The sequence below is a fragment of the Chaetodon trifascialis genome, chromosome 12 (assembly GCF_039877785.1).
Source record: "Chaetodon trifascialis isolate fChaTrf1 chromosome 12, fChaTrf1.hap1, whole genome shotgun sequence".
In the NCBI taxonomy this organism is placed as follows: domain Eukaryota; kingdom Metazoa; phylum Chordata; class Actinopteri; order Chaetodontiformes; family Chaetodontidae; genus Chaetodon; species Chaetodon trifascialis.
The window spans coordinates 3836554-3851059 of record NC_092067.1 but is presented as its reverse complement, the minus strand read 5'-3'; positions in this window follow the sequence as shown (position 1 = coordinate 3851059).

Here is a 14506-nt window from a genome sequence, read left to right as displayed (position 1 = left end):
AAGTATGATGAGGAAAATTTTTAAACCAGACTGCTTTTCAGTCTAACATGTCTAGTTGTTTCTCTTATGTAATTGGTTGTATTGTGAAATCGTATCTTTCTCATTTAACATTACAGCAAGAAGGGTGAGGATGATGGAGTGTTAATAGGCACAAATCAACCACAGAGCTGCTAATGCTACTGTCAGCTTTGATCCAGATCATTATACACACTGTTGGGAATACAGTGAGTGTGCTAGCAGTGAGCAGGACTTTTTATGTTGACATGTGAGCCCACAGATGAATGTAAGCTGTTTTTAAGTCTCTTGGCTGTGGAAGTAATGTTGTTTACTACTGTAGGGAATAAGCTAGTTAGCCCAACATGCTAATGATTGCAGGTTATGTTAGAGCACACACACTTACATACTTGCTGATATATTCAAGCAGCAGTATGTTTCACTTTAAACTTTACAAGAGAAAGGGCTTTTAGGATGAGGACTAACTGAAGTGTTTGTTTTATGTAATGCCATAAACTTAGCTTTCAGGACGAACTTCCACTCAGTGAGGAAATACTACACAGTGGTAGTGTTAACAGTCTGTGTGTGTGTGTGTGTGTGTGTGTGTGTGTGTGTGTGTGTGTGTGTGTGTGTGTGTGTGTGTGTGTGTGTGTGTGTGTGTGTGTGTGTGTGTGTTTGTGTGTGTGCATTTTAACATGACCTGTAACCCCACAAACTAATGTAGTTAGTAAGCCAATAATGTCCTCCACAAGACTCAGATAGAGGAGATGCTAGCAAATGCTAACACTTATGTTACTGCAAAGAAACCCATTGTTTAATCCATTCTTCACACTTTCACTCTTGTATTTTTGGTTTTGGAGAGGCTAGACACCCTTCAATTGATATGGTGACTGGGTAGGGTACATTTTATAACAATTCAACTTTTCATAATTAAGAAGAAATGTTGTGATTTTTTTGTTGAGCCTTAGGTGTAGTGGTGGGTTGAGTACTGAAAGTCTATACTCAAATAAAAGTAGGCTACAAGTGTTCCCCCAAAAATGACTCAAGTGAGGCGGCTTTGATCTGATAAATGACACATTAATTCGCGACCGACATATCACTAATTCCTCTATCTATTCCACTGTTATAAAAAATAGCAGCGCAACTTGGTGGGCGTTATCCTGGACATTTCTCTGCATGAGAAAAACAATGTGTGGCGGGAGTGCGTGACAAAAGACCGAAAAATCAATGCATGACACTTGAGAGCCCTGCCCCGACTCAAAAGCCCAACTGACTGCTAGCTAAAAGTTCATGTCATTATCATAACATCAAAGATTAACGTTACACATGACAAATGAACACACTAAAGCTAACATTAGTTAGCTAACTATATTTTCACCTACAATCTGTGCATCAATGTGCTCTTGGAGGTTAAAAAAGGAGTTTTTAAAAGCAGAGATCTCAGTGGTTTTTGGGAAGCAAGGCAAGCATGTCATCATTTTACTGTTGTCTTTTTTAGATTTTGATGTGAAAAGTGTTCCCAGATGTGCCCAGGGATCCTTGCTGGAAGTTGCCTCTTGTTCTGGGTATTTCTCCATCATCATCGCATCTTGGTCAAAAGACAGGTGGTGGGAGCTGGCCCTCTACCCTCTACAATCCCTATGTTTAGAATAAGCTAGTTGTCTTACTAGTTGTAAGGTAGAAATGGCAATTGTAGCAAAGTAAAAAGTTGATTACTGGCTGGGTAGAAGTACAGTTTAAGAAGGGGACATGAAAAGTACTTAAAATACTACTTTTTTACTACCCACCCCTATGTGAGGAATCACTCTGGGAATCACTTTAAAGATAGATTATATACTATTTAAACCTATCAACCACTAACCAAAACAAATCTGTTAATATAGGGTGAAAAACAGAGGAGGGAGAGAGTTTTAATGATGTTCAAAAAGATCATACACTTTTGGTGGTGTAGACTGATTATCAGAAACTACAGCTTCTGTGATGATTTGGACTAAGTCACACAGATGTTTGTTTGGGACAACCTCATTAGTTGAGATGACCCTGTTCACTTCCTGTGAAATGAGAAACATCCTGTCGCAGAGTGGCTGTCATCCATTTGCAGGAGACAACCCACTCTTGTCCCAGAGCAGCAGATTATTCCAATATGTCATAAACAATGGAATAACGCTCTGCCTTCGATGAAAAAACTATTGTATATCCATTGCCTTCTCAAAGTTGACAGAATGGAGACTGTCATTTTCATTACTGTATGTTCTCCTTTGCTTTGAATCATGGCTATCTGATTACTCTCACTGTCACGCATTGCATTTTCTAGCTTTATAAGCAAGTCTGTAGTTGATTGCAGGTGATTAGGTGCAGCAGTTAAGAATTTAGTGGACATATGAGTCTTGTCACTTTGATCACAGCAGCATGGCAGAATTTTCTCTTCAATACAGCCTCCATAATTCCTTATGCAATCCTTTATTATTCTGTTTCTCTCCTCATTTGAAGTCTCTCCAGTTCTTGCTTTTATTCTTTAACCAAGCTTTGTTTCTCTTCCCAAACTGCATTTCATCACTGGTTCATACAAGCTGTTCCTACTATGACCCTTGATGACTCAAGTGTTTGTGAACTGTGCAGACAAACAAATGGCTCTTACTGTCCACTGAAAGCAGTCATGACAAGCACACACACACACACACACACACACACACACACACACACACACACACACACACACACACACACACACACACACTCTTATACAACAAGACACACACACAGAGCTAGTAAAAACTTCCACCCACAAAGTTATTGACACGAGATTGAGCACCTCTGCCAAACATCTTTTTACCAGAATCCAGTCGACCTTGACATGGGACCAAACTCAGCAGCAAGACCACGTTTGTGAGTTGGAGGTGACATTTGTATGTTGCTGGAGATGTATCACCTGAGAAGGAAGACCCTATTTATTCTTAGTTAATCTTTCCACTGATTGGAAACAAACATGTCATGTAGGGCCATTTCCCTGCAGCCAACTGTCTGTTTGTCTGCTGTAAACCACAGCAGCGGTAGCAGATTAGAGAGAGGAATCCAGGAATCAACAACCGTCTGTCTGTGTGGTGTGGTGTGCTCGGGTTAACATCAGTCTGGGAGAGGATCTCTCTCACACACACACACACACACACACACACACACACACACACACACACACACACACATACTCAGACATACTTTGATATACGCAAGATTACATGAATGCATACTGTAGGCACACAAGCACTTCCACACACAAACAGCTGTTTAGAATTACATATCCAGGGTGATGAACTCACTGACAGCACTGCGACTCATGCAACATTCTAAGACAGATGGGAAAATGCATAACATTCATAGATTTCTTGTAATCTGTCTTTGATGTCTGCATGAGGAGTGTCAACTACTGGCACACCGTTAAGACCATAATCTGTCAGACAGGTATCTATTTCCACAAATCCACCCAAGGGGTATTCTTCAAATTGCAAAATCAACAAAATCAGAGCAGCTTACAGGAAAGATTAAGTCACAGCAGAGAACGTGGTTTGAGGTATCAATCAATCTCAATCAGTGTTCCATCCACCACCAGAACTTTCCGACATCCCTGCATGTGAAGATTTGCTCGAGCTACACACTTTGGCACTCTGATCAGCGTCCTTTATATTAGAAGAAGAAGAAGAAGAAGAAGAAGAAGAAGAAGAAACGTACTTTATTGATCACATGACACAGTGAGTTAGTTGCACACTACACGCCATGCTTCTCATGAAATTATATTTCCGAATTTGACCCATCCTTGGACTGTCGATCCTCCGCGGCAGACCAGGAGCGGTGGGCTGCCAGCTGCCAGCCGATGCCAGTGCCTGCGCCCGGGGACCCATCTTTTTTCGTCACCATTGGTCAGGTGGTGATCTTGCATTCTTCTTGCATGTTTTTAGTGGGGGTTATTACGGAACATGCAAACTCCACACAGAAAGGCCAGCTTTTTTCCTCGAGCAGCGCAGCACCAAAGGCATGGTGGAGGACACGCCACCAGCGCCACAGCGGGATTCGAACCGGGGACCTTCTAGCTGTGAGACGGACTGATATCACTCAGATTTTTTTGGGGATAGGATGAATGAAAAACCTGATGATGAATGAACCTGGATGCTTCAGGAGGAGAGTTTGGCCTGAGACTACTTATGTTTGTATTTACACTGATCTCATCACCAGCCCTTAACTTTCTGTCTGAAGAGGAAAGATGTAGTTACAAATGTAAATACCTCTGAAATGCAGGTTATATGGTGAAAGTTTCAATTTACGTACACTGAAAAGGTAAGTTTTTTCTGCTGGATATTTGTCTGCCAGTTAATCCAACATCTTAGCACATTTCTACATTGTGGTTTTCAATCATATTAAAAGCCTTGTAGGGGTTTTTTCACTGTGTAGGTGGAAAGAAATGGGGCTGTTAACATTCTTTTACTTTATAATAGAGAGCGGCTGTATCCTACCCACATACTTAGGACTGCAGAGTAATGGCTCTGCTTGGTTTTTGCTACTGAAAAGAAGAATACTGTTAGCCTTTCTCAAACTTTCTTAGCATTGTTTTCACTCTCAACAATCCCTATTTGCATCAGAAACTTGAAGGAGAAAACAGAAAAAGACAGACTGACCAATCACAGTTCTTGACATTCCCACATGGTGTCTCCATAGCCACCGTAGCCCCAATGTTTGAATGCTATGGCTTTTTCTTCTATAGCTGCTAGGACTTGTTATCTATCAACCTTTTTTTTCTCTATTTTTTCCTTCAACACCAGGCAGTCACCCTGTATGAACAGGGTGTTGCAGTCATCTTGGTTTGTGAAAAACCTGATGGTTGGATGACTGTCTTGATCTATTAAACATGAAGAGAGCAGCAGGTTCTCTCAAAGTCTTTGGGAGTTATGGGGGAAGTTATGGGGTCCAACTAGGACATGGCCCAGAACTTTGTGGAGATGCAACTGTTGACCCATGCATGTTCTGTATGTACCTACCCAGTGTTTTGTCTTGGTTTGTGCATAACAAAATCTTTATGGGAAAAAAGATTCTCAAAAGCGGTTCACATGACAATCAAGCTCCTTTTCAAATTCAACTTTTGAAGGCAATTTTAAAAATATCCAAATGATTACTTGGTGTGGATAGAAGGCCAAATGCATTAGTGTGGCCATGTCCTGACACTCATTTGGCCTTGTTAATGTGGAAAAAGCATTGTTCACATGTCAGGACTGTGGTCGATATACTCATTTCATACAAACAAATTAAATTTCAATTTGACAACAGAAAATGGATTAACGTTGATTTGCTCTTTTGTGTTTCCTTGATACCCCAAAGCACACTATTTAAATCCCACACTCCCGCACTTGGCCTCTGGTTTGAGTCTGATCCAGTAAGTGTTTGTTCCATCGCCAGGCAGAAGTAGGTAGTAGCTTTACTGTAAACACAATTATGCTAACTGTGGCAGGATTCAGTGACCACATGAAGAGAGACAGACTCTCACGCAAAACACTAGCTCAGGCACTCTCACACACTATACTTACTCACTCACTTACACGCTCATAAACCAAAACATGGCATGCGTCCGCACCTGCAATCTCACGATACAGACCCACCGGCTGCTCACATGGACACACACCTACACATCATAAACAACTTCCTCTGCGGTCAATTTGATTAGAAAACACACTGAGAGAGTACAACGAGGGGGCCGGCCCCCTCACTGCCCACACACACACACACACACACACTCACACTCACACACACACGCACGCACGCACGCGCGCGTGCACACACACACACACACACACACACACACACACACACACACACACACACACACACACACACACACACACACACACACACACACACTGGAACCACAACAGACAATGGATGATTTATAGAACAAACACTCCACAGCAGGCTGCACTGATGGCGTCCAGCACTATCTGCAGAAGCATCCATAATTCATGAACACAGACACTCACAAAAACACACATAGCTGAAGGATTAAAAAAATATTTTTATAACTAACAAAGTGATTGACACATATGTTCAATAGCTGTCTCTCATACACACACACACGCTTGTACTTCTATTCTTGTGAGGACACTCATTGACATAATTCCCTAGCCCCTTACTCTAACTTTAACCATCACAACCAAACCCAACCCAACCCTGACCCTAACCTAATTCTAATTCTAATTCTAATTCTAATTCTAATTCTAATTCTAATTCTAATTCTAATTCTAATTCTAATTCTAATTCTAATTCTTAACCCTTAAGCAGCTCTTTGAAAGTCTGTCTGAAGATGAGGACAAAAATGTCCTCAAAAATGTCAAACTGGTCCTCACATAGATACAGTACAGTACAGTACAGTACAGTACAGTACAGTACAACACACACACACACACACACACACACACACACACACACACACACACACACACACACACACACACACACACACACACTGCCCAGTGTCTCACCTCAGGCAAACATCTGTTTGGTCAATAGTGTCATTTACAGAATAACACATCATTCTTTCCACTGTGGGAGTGGGCTGGGCTCTCTTTGGTTTCAGAGTCACTGTATTCCCTCCAGCCAACACACACACACACACACACACACACACACACACACACACAAACAGAGAACCATATTCAACCTTACATGCACCCTTGCACCACACAACTGTTATTCCTCTTAACTGTGAATTTAAGGGAATCCTCAGCCGGCATGTTCCAGCGACATTAACACTCCTACTTCGCTTCACTGGCTGCAGGCAGGCAAAGTGACAGATTTATCACAATTTAAATTAGTTTAAACAATGTGCCGATTAATACTGCCAGAGGGGGAAAAGTTCAGATGTCCAGGCTATGGTTTGTGTCATTGCCATTGCTAAGCCTCCTTGTCTCAGCCCCTTGACGCTGACCAGACATTGATCCAGATTGGCTGGATGTTTATTGAACATCGTTTGCAGGCTTGACATTTCCCACAGAGTAGGGTGCATTAGTTTTATTATTCACCACAAAGTCAAGTGAAAGGCTGCGTTCAATCAAACAAACCGCCAGAAAGATTCTCTGTTACCCCGCTCTTAAGAGAGCACCACTTGAGCTGAAATGAATCTGCAGACGTCACTGCTTTCCAAGGTGACTTCCCATGGTACCACAAAAAGTTGCATGCAATGCAGACCTCACAGGCCTTAGATTCATTGTCCTAAATCTTACTGTGGTGGAGGCAGTGTGTCAATGCAAAGCTGCCCATGCCTGCGATGTCAGGAGATTAAGGTCTCTGCAGGAGTTGTTGACATTTATCTGCAGCTTACATGGTAGTGATAAAAATCTATGTCAGAGATAACCGAAAGACACTGTTCGAAAGTGAAACCTCACATCTGCAGCTTTTGTTTAAAAAGGTCATGGGGCTGGAACCACCCACAGATAACCAATTAGGGTCCTAGCATTTCCTCTCCTGCTTCCTGTGAGATGCGGCCCCAAGATGTGGCTTTGACACTGAAAGAGTTGCAGTGTATTTCAGGGACGTAAATTTACTGCGAATTTGAGTGACCTAAAAATATGATGGAAGTCCACCACACAGAATGGATCATGTGGCAAGACCTAATATTACCATCTCTGGCCAAGCTTCACATTTAAAAAGAATGCTGCTTCTTTAAGAACCAATCAAAATTTTGTTGTGTATTTTCTCTCATCTACTATTTTGGCCATGAGTATGAGGCCTGCTGTGCAATAAAGTAAAATCTGCTTCTGATTCTTATTGAGACACTTGGCTTGACATAGACAAAGTGATGTCATTTTGAAATAGATTTAGAGAAAAAGAGATTATTTGCATAAAGCAATGGTAAAATAGCAGATGTGGTTTTGCTTTTCCACTGCCACCAGTATGTGAAAGCAATAATCTCACAGGGAGGAATTCAATTTAAAAGAGGCAAAGAGGCTAATCTTTAACTGACTGTTGCCTCAGCAGACCAGAATGCAAAACAACCACAGAACACTTGAAGTCAAGACAGTGAATCTCTCACGTGGCTGTCACCACCACTATTGCACTCTCTGAATGTTACAAGTTTCCATCTGTTGTCATGAACTTGTTGAAAGTCACTCTTGGAAACACAGGAAACCATTAAATGAAGAAGAAGTGAAGAAGTGAAAATGATGTCACCAAAAGAGTAAATTGAAAAGGCTTGGCAACTTAAGATTTCCTGGAATGCAGCAACATCACATGATTGTATCTTACATTTAAAGTGCATCCAAGAGTTGATTTTCCACTAAGATAAGCCTGACAATTAAGAGAAAGTGTGTGAGACGGTTTTTAAAGTACAATTTTGAAATCTGGCACACGATTCATTTCCCTGCTCTCATAAGCTGGCTACACTCAGCACAACCAACTGAATAATGATCCCAAAAACCCCAAATGCAAATCAATTTGCTTTGTCAAAATCTATTTCTCAACTAAGGCACTGACAAACCTTGCGCAAGTGGTTGTCACAGCTCTATATGTCAACAGGCAGCAGACTGGTACCCACATATCTGGCATTGCAAGACAAGCTAAGTCCTTATGATTTGATTTGTCGTCCCAATAATTGCAACAATTACACAGTATTAGTTAAGCCTGTCCACCCATTTCTGGTCATGGCTGAGTATTCATGGAACTGTAGACAGAGCTGGGGGAGGACGAGGCATTTACTGTAGGAAATGACGGTGGAGTCAAGCTTAGGTGTTATGTCTCCAACCTCAGACAGATTTGGTGGATCTTGGATAGACACACTTCTGGTAAGACTCCCTTACATAGGAGCGAAAAGCCAGGAAACACTCGCTCATACAGTCGTCATTTGTCTGCTTGTGTTAGTGAGCATGTCTGTGTGTGTTAGAGGGTTTGGCAGTGTGGTTGTGATTGATCTCACTTCTGAGAACAACACCGAGTATTAATCTGCTCTGAGCATTTCACATGCTTTCCCTTTGTTTTTCTGTTTCAGATACATACACACACACAAATGCACGACACACATGCACACAAAAAATAATGAAAAAGCGAGGGATGTTGAGAGACAAAAAATAAAAATATCCACAAGCATCCACTGTACATGCCTCAGGTGTAATTTTCTAAGGTGTGTCCTATACAGCACCTGAACATCTCTGATTCATCAACATTACATGGTGCAGTGGTTTTATTAATTATCCTTTTAACCAGTACTACTTAACCTCTGGGGCGCCACCTAAAGTGGGTTTTGGACCCTTTATGGGTTTTTTCAAAATGCTGCTAGAGTGGCTCTACTTCACACTATCTTCTTACTTTGTGTTTTTTTCCTTGTTTCTCTCCCCCTTGGCATGCATGACTGTAGCAAACAGAAGATGATTGATTAGATGACTGATAAAAAACATCAATATAAAAACACATGTCTTTCATGCAGTTCTGGTAGAGGACTCAGAAACAATAAGTGTGTTTTGTATGGAGAGCTGTGAAATAAGGAACAAACTGATGCAGTACCTGCATACAAGGTACTTGCAGTCCTTCCACAACAAAACTGAAAACTCAAGAGGACACTGCTTTGACACAGAACATTTTGTCCAGAGGTATTTAATGAGCGTGTATATTTGTTTTGTTTTGTTTTGTTTTTTTTGCAGTTGGTTAGTTACTGAACTCTATTGTGACATAGTGTTGCTATGTGTAATCAGAGATGACTTACTGAAGTTCTTTGAATTAGTCAGTAAAAATAATTGACTTATACAAGTATTAATATTTTTCCATATTCTTTAGGCTACTGCAGATTTTACCTTTGCTTGATGTAAACATTGGGTAAGCAGTGCACAAAGGGACTTGCAAAGGGTTTTCCCTGTGTCCTTGTGTAGCAAATGTTTGTACAAAATGTAACTCAACTTGCCTGATGAAGAAGAATTATCCTGTGTGTAAACAAATTAACAAGGAATATCAGTTACTTCATACAGTACATCTATCATATTATTCCCATTCCATTCTTACTTCTGTGGAAATGTGGGAAGTGGGTCATACTCTGTTAAGCGGGGGAATGTATGAGTGTGACATTGTCAGAGCACTTCAAAGTTCTCCTAATCTAAAAGGACTGTTGTGACACACTGAAAACAAAAAACTGCTCCCTGGGGAAGAGTTTGTTTGAAAGAGTACTAAAAATGTTCTATGTCCATACACTCAAATCTGCATGTCTTTCTTTTTCCCTCACATGCACACACACGGTCATACACACACACACAGTCACACACAGAGACAACATTCTGTTGCCCTAAATATGTGATTTGGAAAGACAATAACCACTGCAAAAACACAACAAAGAGACAGAGGGGAGACAGTGAACACAATCTCAAAGCTCATCAACATTCTTGACTGAAAGTATTTGCATAATGTATCCAATCTAGTATGGTAAAATGTTACCACAAGAAAATATACATCACAATTACACTGTAACATCCATGATTTATTGTATGAGATGGGTCCAGTGAAATAAAGCTCTTTGTGCAGAACAGTTGGACAGACAGGGTCTTAGGAGACCTGTTTTGGTAGGAAGACCATAATTGCTTTGAATTGGCCCTTGCGCAAATGTAGCCTGCTACAGTATGCTGAGAAAGCATTGTAGTGTGCAGGACAGTGTGTGTATTTGTACATTTGTGTGTCTCTGTACATGCATGTGTGTCTGCACCCAAGTGAGTGTGTGTGTGCGTGTGTGCGTGTGTGTGTGTGTGTGTGTGTGTGTGTGTGTGTGTGTGTGTGTGTGTGTGTGTGTGTGTGTGTGTGTGTGTGTGTGTGTGTGTGTTTTGTTCTGCAATCTCCTGACTTGATGAAGTGGCTACACGGAGCCAAAGCGTTTCTGAGAGTTCAGAGTCATCAGTGAGGATCCTAGTGAGACAGCGAGCGACCACAGGTTTGGTCAAGACATGGTCAAGCTTGGGTCAAGCAGGGTCCGAAGGGAATGGCTATATTAAGTCACTGAGTTTGTTTCAGGGAATGTTTTCAGTGAAAGCAGCTGACCCGTGTTTTTGGGTTCATTGCACTGTAAGTTGTTTGTGTTATTCTTTCTGTTACTCCTGAATCGAGCCTTTTCTGGACGACTATGATCTCGCAAATCATTTTGATTTCAACGTGTGCAATTTGGATGTTTGGAAATATTATCAGGCTTCTGTACAAGAGCATTTGTACAGTTCTAAATCTTTCTGAATCATTTCTGTTTCACCACAGAAACTGGGCAAATTGTTTTGCCACAGAGGTTTTTCATATTCCATTAATCCTTCATAATGTGTAGCTTGATATGGAATGTTTCTGCTGTGCCACACCACTGTTACACAGGGAGAAATTTGTTTCATTTCAACAGCAGACGACAGGAAGGTTATTTGCCTCTGTTTTAATTGAACTTGTTACTAACATTTTCTTGTAATATTTGAGTTGCATTACATAATTTGGACTCACAAATAGTGAGTTGTGTTATCTGTATAAATATACAAATGTGTCAGTGCAACAACCAGCTGTATGCTTCATGTGCACATTTGTAGCCCCGTGGGATTTTCCCAAAGTTCTTTCCCAGACTTAGGGACAGCTCGTGTACATTACACACTGCAGCACAGTAGGTAACATGCCCATCCATTCATAAGGAGGACCTCCAGTGTTGTCCTAACCTCCCATTACACGCCATCAATCTGTCACCGTCACAGCCTTGTTACTGTAAGGTCTGTTCCACTTGAAACAAGCCTCTAATTATACTCCCAGTCAACTCCCACTGGACCACATACTGTACGCTGCGCTAACCAGCCACACTGCACTGTAGGTCTGCATCCACAGGCAGTTTTCATCTTGCTCTCTGTCTGTCTCTCTCTCTATGTGTGTCTCTCAATTCCCAAACCTCCACTCAGAATAGCATATAGAACCAGCCACAACAGAGATTAACACCCTTCTCAACAGGCTGATGACATAGCTGTGGAAACGACATATGACAAGACAAATACGACCACCACTTCTGTGTTTGGGTCTGGGGTCTTGGGCTAAGGATATGAAGCTGAAACCTAGTTAACAAACAACTCTCTCTCTTTTTTTTTGCTCTGTCTCTCTGGGTCTAAAGATGAGTGGGAATCGACACAGTGGCCCTGAAATGATTAGTGGTTTCAGTCATTTTCATCCCACTGCATGTGTGTTAGTGTGTGTTTGTTTGCGCCTGAGTATAAGCAATGAAATAGAAACGGGGCACCGTGCAAACCATTCTGTGGGTGGAGGAAACTTAGAACCAATCCGATGATGACATTGCCTTTGGTCGCACTGTTGACAGTTGCTAAGCTGGAAAGCTGTTATTTTGGCTTTTTGCATGAGGGGTAAATTACCAGAACACGTGTTACTCCAATATCAGAAGAACATTTTGACCTGTGCGTGTGTTTATATCTGCGTATCTGTCATCCTGGTGTTTGCTCTGAACCCAGAAGCCTTTCACCTCAGCTTCACCCCAGTATCTGCATCTTTCGGCAGCTGAACTTGTAACCTGCTGTAATACTGAAGATTAAACTGGAGTCTGCCACTATAAACATGGTGAGTCATGTTCATTAGAACTAAATGGATGTACAGATCAGACTGAGGTCAAAGCATTGAGGATTAGAAAACAGCAGTTGACAGACTGACTCCTCTGTCACAGGCTGTGTTATTGTTGATTCACACACAGCTGCCATCTACTGTTTGTGGGCACTTTGGTAACTCTGACCGATATTTCTATGGCCTTGATTAGATTGCAATTAGAGCAAAGGTTCTCCTTTTATTACCCTCGGTCAAATTTTATTTCTTATGGATGCAGTGCAGTCAAGCTGTAAAACTGCATTACAGACTTGGATCAAGCAAGTGTAAAAGCTGCATCCAAAACACAAAGGATTCAGCTAAAACAGTGTATATTATCTTACTGCTCTGCATTTTCTAGGATGTCACAGAGTTATGAGTTAGCCCATAAATCATCGTTACAGGGTAATATGTATGCTCTGACCCCGGCTGTGTCTGAGTAATAGATGCTGGATGAAACAAAGTCTGTGTAACACTAGACGCAAAATGCGGACCACACAGGAAACTAGTGAGGCTGAGCAGCCAAAAACTCTGCATCGTGATCCTTTGTATCTCTCCCAGCTCCAGACATTACCTTCTTGTCTTTGTTGCCTGTGTTTGCAGTTCATTTATTTTTTTCTGCCTTATCAGGCTTATGTTGCTTCCGCTGACGATTTATGATGATTTTTTTTTCTTTTCTTTTTTTCCCATGAGCAGCAGGGAGTGTGTGAACGCATGCCAGTAGATGAGTGTGAGCAAAGTGTGTGGCAACACACAGGACATGTGTCTAAGTACTGGTGTCAGCGCGATCAGCCAACAGTCGAGGAGAGCCTTCACTACCCTCCTTGTGGAGCCAATTTTCCCTCAGGAAGCAAAGTGACTCAGTTGTGGTTTGACATTGTTTGTGAGTGCATATGGTGCATGTGCGTGTGTATGAAAGAGGGCTAAAAATTGAGAGCAAGAGTGTCTGTATGCACATTGCATGCTCACATTCTTTTCTATGTCCATTTGAGTATGCATGTGTATTCCAGGACTGGCATGCTTTTCTCAGGTCAGTTTGAGGTTTACTGGTGTCCTAAAATATGGCTCATTCCTCACAGTAGGAAATGTTTTATGACACTTGGTACAGACGTCGCACCACTACGCCCCATATGTAAAGTCTAAGAGGAGTGTGTGGGGTGTTATCACAACCAAAATGCACGCAGACAGCACAGTGCAGGCCTTGTCTCCTGGATGAGGAAATCTCCTGATGTATGATGTTAGGTGAAAGTCAGCCAACTACAGTGTGAAGGCTTCACACATTGTAAATAATTCAACGGGTCTCTATACTTGAATCACAAAAAAACACATCTCGTTTACTGTAAGTGGTCGCTAACTATGCAGATAGTTTTGGTTTTATGTGCTGAAGTTTTGAAATATCCTTCAGTTAGATTTCTGTCACCACCCCCAATACAATGGAGGTGACTGGAATTCTGCTTGTGGTGTTCAAAGTGTTGAAAAATTACAATTGAAAAACTTAAGAGGAACATCTATTTCTAGAAAGAATGTCTCGGCTGCCCTGGATAATCCACAGACCTCACATTGAACAGTTTACATTGGAACTACTTGCACTGAAGAAATAGTCCCAGTGCAAGCTGCCCAGTGAGGTCTGTGGATTGCCCAGTGTAACCAGGACATTGTTTCTGAGAAGACACATTGGTACTGATATTTTTAAATGTCTTTTTTTTTTTTTTTTTCAATTTTTTCAGTGCCAAGAATGAAATTGTATTCACCTCTATTGTATTATGGCTGCGGCAGAAGTTTAAGAGGCTGATATTAAATCTTGGCACTGAAACTGAAACTGAAATCATCTGCATGGCTAGACATCACTGCACTATAGTCTTCACTATTTGTCCATGAGAGCCACACTGGCAAGGCCACTTTTACAATAAAACAC